Genomic DNA, 9,961 nt, shown 5'->3' on the forward strand with positions numbered 1-9,961 from the left:
ATCTGAGACGAGATCCATGTATGAGAACAAAGTACGGACTTTGATTGATTTGCCCAATGATCGGCGAGTCATTGAGATTAAATGGATCTTCAAGAGGAAGACGGACGCTGATAGTAGTGTCACTATCTACAAAGCTAGAATTGTCGCAAAAGGTTTTCGACAAGTTCAAGGTGTTGACTACGATGAGAGAGTTTCTCACTCGTATCTATGCTTAAAGTCTGTCTGAATCATATTAGCAATTGCCGCATTTTATAAAATCTGGCAAATGGATAAACAAAACTACATTCCTTAATGGATTTATTAAAGAAGAGTTGTATATGATGCAACCAGGAGGTTTTGTCAATCCTAAAAGTGCTAACAAAATATGCAAGCTCCAGCGATCCATCTATGGACTGGTGCAAGCATCTCGGAGTTGGAATATACGCTTTATTAAGTTGATCAAAGGATATAGTTTTATATAGACTTGCGGTGAAGCCTGTATTTACAAGAAAGTGAGTGGGAGCACTACAGCATTTCTGATAAAGTATATGTGAATGACATATTGTTGATCGGAAATAATGTAGAATTATTCTGCAAAGCATAAAGGTGTGTTTGAAAGGAGTTTTTCAAAGAAAGACCTCGGTAAAGCTGCTTACATATTGAGCATCAAGATCTATAGAGATAGATCAAGACGCTTGATAAGTTTTTTCAATGAGTACATACCTTAACAAGATTTTGAAGTAGTTCAAAATAGAACAGTCAAAGAAAGAGTTCTTGCCTGTGTTACAAGGTGTGAAATTGAGTAAGACTCAAAGCCCGACCATGGCAGAAGATAGAAAGAGAATGAAAGTCATTCCCTATGCCTTGGCCATAGGTTCTATAAAGTATGCCATCCTGTGTACCAGATCTATTGTATACCCTACACTGATTTTGGCAAGGGAGTACAATAGTGATCTAGGAGTAGATCACTGGACAGCGGTCAAAATTATCCTTAGTGGAATAAGGATATGTTTCTTGATTATGGAAGTGACAAAAGGTTCATCGTAAAGAGTTACGTCGATGCAAGTTTTGACACTAATCTAGATGACTCTAAGTCTCGGTCTAGATACATATTGAAAGTGGGAGCAATTAGCTAGAGTAGCTCCGAGCAGAGCATTGTAAACATAGAAATTTGTAAAATACTTACGGATCTGAATGTGACAGACCCGTTGACTAAAATTATCTCACAATCAAAACATGATCACACCTTAGTACTCTTTGGGTGTTAATCACATAGCGATGTGAACTAGATTATTGACTCTAGTAAACCCTTTGAGTGTTGGTCACATAGAGATGTGAACTATGGGTGTTAATCACATGGTGATGTGAATTATTGATGTTAAATCACATGGCGATGTGAACTAGATTATTGACTCTAGTGCAAGTGGGAGACTGAAGGAAATATGCCCTAGAGGCAATAATAAAGTATTATATATTTCCTTATATCATGATAAATGTTTATTATTCATGCTAGAATTGTATTAACCGGAAACATAATACATGTGTGAATACATAGACAAACAGAGTGTCACTAGTATGCCTCTACTTGACTAGCTCGTTAATCAAAGATGGTTATGTTTCCTAGCCATAGACATGAGTTGTCATTTGATTAACGGGATCACCTCATTAGGATAATGACGTGATTGACTTGACCCATTCCGTTAGCTTAGCACCCGATCGTTTAGTATGTTGCTATTGCTTTCTTCATGACTTATACATGTTCCTATGACTATGAGATTATGCAACTCCCGTTTACCGGAGGAACACTTTGTGTGCTACCAAACGTCACAACGTACATGGGTGATTATAAAGGTGCTCTACAGGTGTCTCCAAAGGTACTTGTTGGGTTGGCGTATTTCGAGATTAGGATTTGTCACTCCGATTGTCGGAGAGGTATCTCTGGGCCCACTCGGTAATGCACATCACTATAAGCCTTGCAAGCATTGTGACTAATGAGTTAGTTGCGGGATGATGTATTACGGAACGAGTAAAGAGACTTGCCGGTAACGAGATTGAACTAGGTATCGAGATACCGACGATCAAATCTCGGGCAAGTAACATACCGGTGACAAAGGGAACAACGTATGTTGTTATGCGGTCTGACCGATAAAGATCTTCGTAGAATATGTGGGAGCCAATATGGGCATCCAGGTCCCGCTATTGGTTATTGACCGGAGACGTGTCTCGGTTATGTCTACATAGTTCTCGAACCCGTAGGGTCCGCACGCTTAACGTTACGATGACAGTTTTATTGAGTTTTGATGTACCGAAGGAGTTCGGAGTCCCGGATGAGATAAGGGATATGACGAGGAGTCTCGAACTGGTCGAGACGTAAAAATCGATATATTGGACGACTATATTCGGACTTCGGAAAGGTTCCGAGTGATTCGGATATTTTTCGGAGTACCGGAGAGTTACGGGAATTCGTATTGGGCCTTACTGGGCCATACGGGAAGGGAGAGAAATGCCTCAAAAGGTGGCCGCACCCCTCCCCATGGTCTGGTCCGAATTGGACTAAGGAAGGGGGGCGCACCCTTCCTTCTTTCTCCTTCCCCCTTCCCTTCTCCTACTCCCACAAGGAAAGGAGGAGTCCTACTCCCGGTGGGAGTAGGACTCCCCCCCATGGCGCGCCTCTCCTCTTGGCCGGCTGCCTCCCCCTTGCTCCTTTATATATGGGGGCAGGGGGGCACCCCAGAGACACAACAATTGATCCTTGAGATCTCTTAGCCGTGTGCGGTGCCCCCCTCCACCATATTACACCTCGATAATACCGTTGCGGAGCTTAGGCGAAGCCCTGCGTCGGTGGAACATCATCATCGTCACCACGCCGTCGTGCTGACGAGACTCTCCCTCAACACTCGGCTGGATCGGAGTTCGAGGGACGTCATCGAGCTGAATGTGTGTAGAACTCGGAGGTGCCGTACGTTCGGTACTTGATCGGTCGGATCGTGAAGACGTACGACTACATCAACCGCGTTGTGATAACGCTTCCGCTGTCGGTCTACGAGGGTACATGGACAACACTCTCCCCTCTCATTGCTATGCATCACCATGATCTTGCGTGTGCGTAGGAATTTTTTTGAAATTACTACGTTCCCCAACATTGGTTTGGCCAACTAGATTGATTTTTCTTGCAACGGGAGAGGTGCTTAGCTTTGGGTTCAATCTTGCATGATTTCACCCAGTGACAAAGTAGGGTTAGCGAGACACGTATTGCATTGTTGCCATCGAGGATAAAAAGATGGGGTTTTCATCATATACTTGAGTTTATCCCTCTACATCATGTCATCTTACTTAAGGCGTTACTCCGTTCTTTATGAACTTAATACTCTAGATGCATGCTGGATAGTGGTCGATGTGTGGAGTAATAGTAGTAGATGCAGGCATGAGTCGGTCTACTTGACACGGACGTGATGCCTATGTTCATAATCATTGCCTTGGATATCGTCATAACTTTGCGCTTTTCTATTAATTGCTCGACAGTAATTTGTTCACCCATCGTATTATTTGCCTTCAAGAGAGAAGCCTCTAGTGAAACCTATGGCCCCTGGGTCTATTTTACTTATTATATTTTCAGATCTATATATTAAAAATACCAAAAATACCTTGCTGCAATTTATTTACTTTTATTTTACTTTTACATTTTAGTAATCTTTTATATCTATCTCTATCAGATCTCACCTTTGCAAGTAACCGTGAAGGGATTGACAACCCCTTTTTCGCATTGGGTGCAAGTGTTTGATTGTTTGTGTAGGTGCATATATTGGGGACTTGCGTGTTTCTCCTACTGGTTTGATACCTTGGTTCTTAACTGAGGGAAATAATTATCTCTACTTTGCTGCATACCCTCTCCTCTTCAAGGGAAAAACCAACGCAAGCTCAAGAAGTAGCATTTGTCAACAAATAACTCCATGTAATTGCTTTACTTTATCGCTATGCGTTAGCAATAGTTGTAGAAGCAATAGTTGGTGAAAGCGAAGGTAAACTCCCAGGGGGTGAATGGGAGATTCTTGGAAATTCGTCAAACTCTAATGAATTTGACGAAGGTCGGAGTGAGGAATTAGAAACACAAAGGAAACTAAGTCATCACAGAATCAGAGCACATACAATCAAGATGTGTAATGGTGAAGAGCTTGCGATCAGACTAGCATACACACATGAAGAACATGAACTGAGGAAATGAATGATAGCAAGATGAAATACTTCAGTTCAAATTCGTTAGAGGATGGATCACAAATTCTTTAGCAGCGGAATAAAGTAGGAGATGGGTTGAGGAATTTCAAACCAGGTTGGCTCGGTCAAGACAATGACTTGGTAGACCAGTTCCAGTTGTTGTATCGACTATACGTTTGGTTGAGGCGGCTGAGTCACAACTCAGATGACACACAATCCTCACTGTATTCCTCTTGAGCTAAGGCCCGCAGACCTCGCCCAATCACTCATGGTAAGTCTTCAAGGTAGACTTCCAAAACCTTCACAGACTTTCACCGGCACACCACAATGACTCTTGGTGTACTCAGAACTTGACACCTAACCGTCTGGAAAAATGACAGTCTTCAAAAGTAAAAGGCATCGGATCACACAGATCAATCTCTTTAGTGATGCTCAATCACTTTGGCTCTGGGTTTTTCGTCACTTAGGATTCTCTCAAAGTCGTCAGAGGATGGGTTGCTCTCTTATGACAAGTGTCAATTTCTCTCGAAGCACCCAACCAACAACTGGTTGGGGGGGGCTCACTACAGGAATCAGCTTATTTGCCGTTCGCAATGGCGGACGGTAAAGCTCTTTGCCGTCCGCCACCGACGGCAAACCTGTCCGGCAAAGAGAGCGACGGTAAACATGTTCTTTGTCGTCTGTTTCCCAAAGCAGACGGCAAAGGCCCTTTGCCATCAGTGGCGGACGGCAAAGAACATGGACGGCAAAAACATGCGTCAGTTATGTTAGGTGGCTAATGGCAGCCTTTGCCGTCAGCTAGCGGACGGCAAAGCTGCCCAGCCCTGACGTCAGCAGATGCATCAGCAGACCCAGCTCTTTGCCATGTGGCCTCTTTGCCGTCCGTGGCGGACGGCAAAGTGCCCTTTGCCATCAGCGGCAGACGGCAAAGTGCCTGTATTGTTGCTATTTTTTCTGTTTTCGGTTATATCCCTGCATTTTCAAAAGATATATATGATATATATAGTTTCAACATCAAACTAGCCCATGTATCAAACATCTAGCATTCCATCAATGCAACAGAACACATAGGGTATTAAAAGATCCAATACAAACATAGTTTCACGGAGTTCATCCATATATATACATACATTGTTTCACATTGTTCATCAATACAAATGAAAACAAGAACTAAACACTAGCAGTCCATCAATGCCGCTTCCATGAAGTGAATCAAACCTGCAAAATGGGAAGACTAGAAGAACTTCTTCTTCTTCTTTTCTCTCCTTTCTTCTTCTCTTCTATCTTTCTATCCATTTCCTCCTCATTCTCATTCTTCTTCTTTTATTCTTTCTTTTTCTTCTCTTTCTTCTTCTATTCTTTATTTTTCTTCTCTTTCTTGTTTTTCTTCTTTTATTCCTTATTTGTGTCATTTTAGAGCTAACATAGGTAATTATGCCATTTTTTGCCAACTAAGCTTATTATGTCAATTTGGAGAAAAATAAGGTAAGTATAGGTAATTTTTGTGCTAACCTAGGTGATGATGCCATATTTGAGCCAACTTACATAAGTATAGCTCATTGTTTATCTAACTTTGGTAATTATGCCATTTAGGAGGAAAAATAAGCTAAGTATGCATTTATTAAGCAAATCAGTAGAGAAAACTTCACTTCATCACAACAAAAAATGCGATGAAGATCGCAACTAAGGTAACAATTGATCCAATGGCATAATGATACCAAGCCTCATTATTAATGGCATATTTTTCTAATCTTCTTAATCTGCAAGCGCATTGCATCCATCTTCAAGCGCATTACATTCATCTTAATCTTGTGACCATCGACAACATCGGCAAAATACAACTCCAATTTCATCTTCTCTTCTTCAATTCTTTTAATTTTCTTTCAAATACTCATTTTATTTTTCAACTAAATTTAATTTCTCGACAAGAGGGTCGGTTGCAATTTCCGGTTCACATACCTCCTAGATAAAAATATCTCTATGTCAACTTGATGGCCATAATTGTCATAAATGCGAAATGCAGCAAAAAGTTATAAAAGAGAATTTACCACATTTGAATCATAAAGCGGGCGAGGGCCGACGGGGACGGATATCAAGACCATGACACTATGTATAACAAACAATCATACAAAGTAAGAAAATTATACAAGTAACTATATAAATCATACAATCATACAAGTAACTATATAAATCAAGTACAAGATAAAAAATTGAATACCTAATAATAATCTGGATCATCGGGTTCAATAAATGCTCCAGGATCAATAAATGCATCATCATCATCACTATCATGAATGAAGTGCTCATTGGGTTCAGCGGCATCAACATGTGGAAGGCCACCTTTACGTAATCGGTCAAGCATTGACAAGTCATCCGCAGCAGTAACCTCTTCTTGTTCAGGTTCTTCTTGTTCCGGCTCAGGGGTGAAGTCGGGTTCACTGTCGCTGTCTACTTCAATGTTCTGGTGTGAAGTAGAGCGTTTCTTGAAGCGTTTTTTTGGAAAGACGTGTTTCTTGGAAGAATTCACCTTCATATGTGTCTGGGTTAATGCGAGGTTCATAATCCTCTTCATTGGGGGAGGTGGTCTAACACGTGGCGGCACTTCACAAACGACATCCCAACCATTCAGATTTGGATCAGTTTGGCAGGCCCACTGTAAATAGAAAACTTGGGTCGCCTGTTGAGCCGTAATATAGACATCGGGAACATCTAAATGGGTGCTTTGTTTGATTTCGACTAGCCCTATATGTTCATGAGTCCTTCTAGTATCCTTCGGCTGGAACCAGTAACATTTGAAGACTACAACGCTCGGTCCATTTTGACCATAGAATAGAAGTTCATAAATTGCTTCAACTCTCCCATAATACTCGATACCTCCATCGCCGATAGTAGAGACACAACAATTTGTAGACTTTCGGTCGGCCATAGATAGCTCTTTTTGACTAGTGCGACCGGTGTACATCCACGCACGATCACTCATCTTGCTTAGCTACTGGAAGGACAATAAAATATATATAATTCAGCATGTATATTCATCAGTTCATCTAGTTTGTCAATTTTATTATGTCCATGCAACCTACACTCTAATAGGTAAAGATAGGTCCTAATCCCACCCGAGTATGTGTAGATTGAGTATGTTCTCCATTCTCCACCCCATTCCGAGACAAAATTTCGGCAGCACCTTCCCGCTGTTCTCCTAATACACGTCTCGGCAAAAGGTCAAGAGAATGTGCATTCGGAGAAAAAAAGGGGGGCATTGACGAAATTTTGTCTCGGAATGGGGTAGAGCATGGAGAACATACTCAATCTACACATACTCGGGCTGTCCGTGGAAATCGCTGGACAATCCGAATGAGTTACGGTGATAAATATGCAACTGAATGCATATTTATCGATGCAACCCTCACTAGTACGCGTCGGTGCTATACAAACGGTTTTTAACCCCTTTCTGCGACGGCATTTGGAACCGTCGCCTAGTGAGTGTGGGCGATAGGGGGTCCTTCCCACACGACCCAGAAACCGTCGGGGATATGCCCTCCTGGCACACATGCTCGGCAAAATAAGGTCGTGTGCGACCGGCGAGCGCTCAAATATGGAAATACGTACAGTAGAGCTAAAAAATACAATTATACACGCGAAACTGTTCCCGGTCGTAAGTACATCCCACACAGTCAGTCTGTGCTAAACTTTTTCGTTCATATGTACAACCCACATAGTCGCTCCAAGGACAACGTTTCCGTTCACAGGTACATCACACACAATTTTTCCCGTTAAATCGTTTGCGTTATTGAATGCATCACACACGGTCCGTAGAAGAAACTTTGTGGCAAAGGCTTCCATCACACACAGTTTTTATGTGGTAAACATTTGCGCAAGGTGGCCTAACGCAAACAATTTTCAAGAGAAAGTCGTGTGTGATTGTTCATTGATCCAACACGGTTTATTCCTAGAAACTATGTGCGTTGCCTGAGGTCATCGCCCATGATATTTTTTTCAATAACCGTTTGCAATAGCAAAACCCAATTAGCAGGCTAATTACCCTATTATTAATAATCCATTTATTAATCTAATTGACATTCATATTAAGCACATAATATATTTCATTTCCATATTAAGGAAGCAGAATTTCATAATTGAAATACACCAGAGTACAACATGATATAGCTTCAGCACTCAGCTACCCCATTACACAACTCCACCAGCACCAAGTTTCACATGCAACATGTAGAACCTTTCGAAATTAGCATCATAGACGGTATATAGACAAATGCATCTCATCTGGAAAACTGCTGAAGCGGAAGGCGAATATTGAGCCTTCATTCATGTTGAAGGTCTTTGCAACTTTAGGCCAGTGCCTGTGGATGATTGACCGTTCGTCCTTCGTCCTCTTCAGGAACACTTCAATATTGAACCGTGGGTGTTGTATAAAAACCTTCCTCGCCTCCTGACCATAGAGGTGGTTTGAGAGGTAATCATTAGTGAACTGCTTTGGAAAGGCCTGGAAACAAGGATGTGCATAAATATCTTCTCTATATTCGAAATGGGGCAAAGGAATAAAAAAGGCAAGGTATAATAGTTAGTACCATCTTGTAGTGAACTGATGTCTTCTTCATTGTGCAGACAAAGATCTTGTTGTTTTTGTCGCTAATTTCTTTATCCTAACAATCTTTCTGAGTTTCTTGATTTGATCGATATTCATGGACAACTCATTTCCCCATATGCAAAAGGGTCGAACAGTGGGTCGAAACCTCTGACAGCAGGACCTACATGTGCAAGACCAAATTTTTAAAAACCTTAATATTAGAATGGTTCCTGCAATTGCACAATAATGTGCTATTAGACAATGGACCATGCACGTGCCAACCTCGATTGTAAACCTCAGTGCTTCCCATTGTTTCCCTTAACACCTATAAGGTAGTTAGTCATCAGGTTAAGTAAGGGTTTGCATGCTATCAGTAAAATATGTTGATGAAAAATAAGCACATTCCAGATTCATCAAATTAATTCAAGCCACTTGGAAAACCCATTTATCCAAACCAAGCATGATTAAGAACTAGGAAATATAGCACTTGTATATGTTTCTCATGTATTAAGTGCAGCCAAATTCGATTTATTCCTCACATGCACAACAATACAAAATTCTACCCACGACAATTGGACATCGCATTGCAGAATTGAAGCAAGCAGTTAACTAAACACCACAACAAATGAACCAAACATTAACTAAGCACCACATTGCACAATATAACATACTCCTAATAGAAGATCAGATAGTTAACCAAACCAAGCATGCTTAACAACTTGTAAATATAACAATTGTATTTGTTTCTCATGTATTTACTACAGCCAAATTCAATTTATTCCTCACATGGTATACAATAACAGAATGCACCCACAACTATTGAACATCGCATTGCAGAATTGAACCAAACAGTTAACTAAACACCACAACACAAATGAACCAAACGTTAACTGAGCACCACATTGCACAATGTATAACCAAACCAAGCATGCTTGACAACTTGGAAATATAGCAATTGTATTTGTTTCTCATGTATTTTGTAAAGATAAATTCGATTTATTTCTCACATGGAAGACAATACAAAATTGCAGCCTGAAGAATTGAACATCACATTTGCAGAATTGAACAAAACAGTTAACTGAAGATGACAACTAATTAACAAAATAGTTAATAAGTGAGCACCACACTGCACGGCATATAGAACATATACACTAGAGCAACAGATTGCATGGTAAAATTAGATAGCAC

Source organism: Triticum aestivum, chromosome 7D, assembly GCF_018294505.1.
Source record: "Triticum aestivum cultivar Chinese Spring chromosome 7D, IWGSC CS RefSeq v2.1, whole genome shotgun sequence".
NCBI classification, from domain to species: domain Eukaryota; kingdom Viridiplantae; phylum Streptophyta; class Magnoliopsida; order Poales; family Poaceae; genus Triticum; species Triticum aestivum.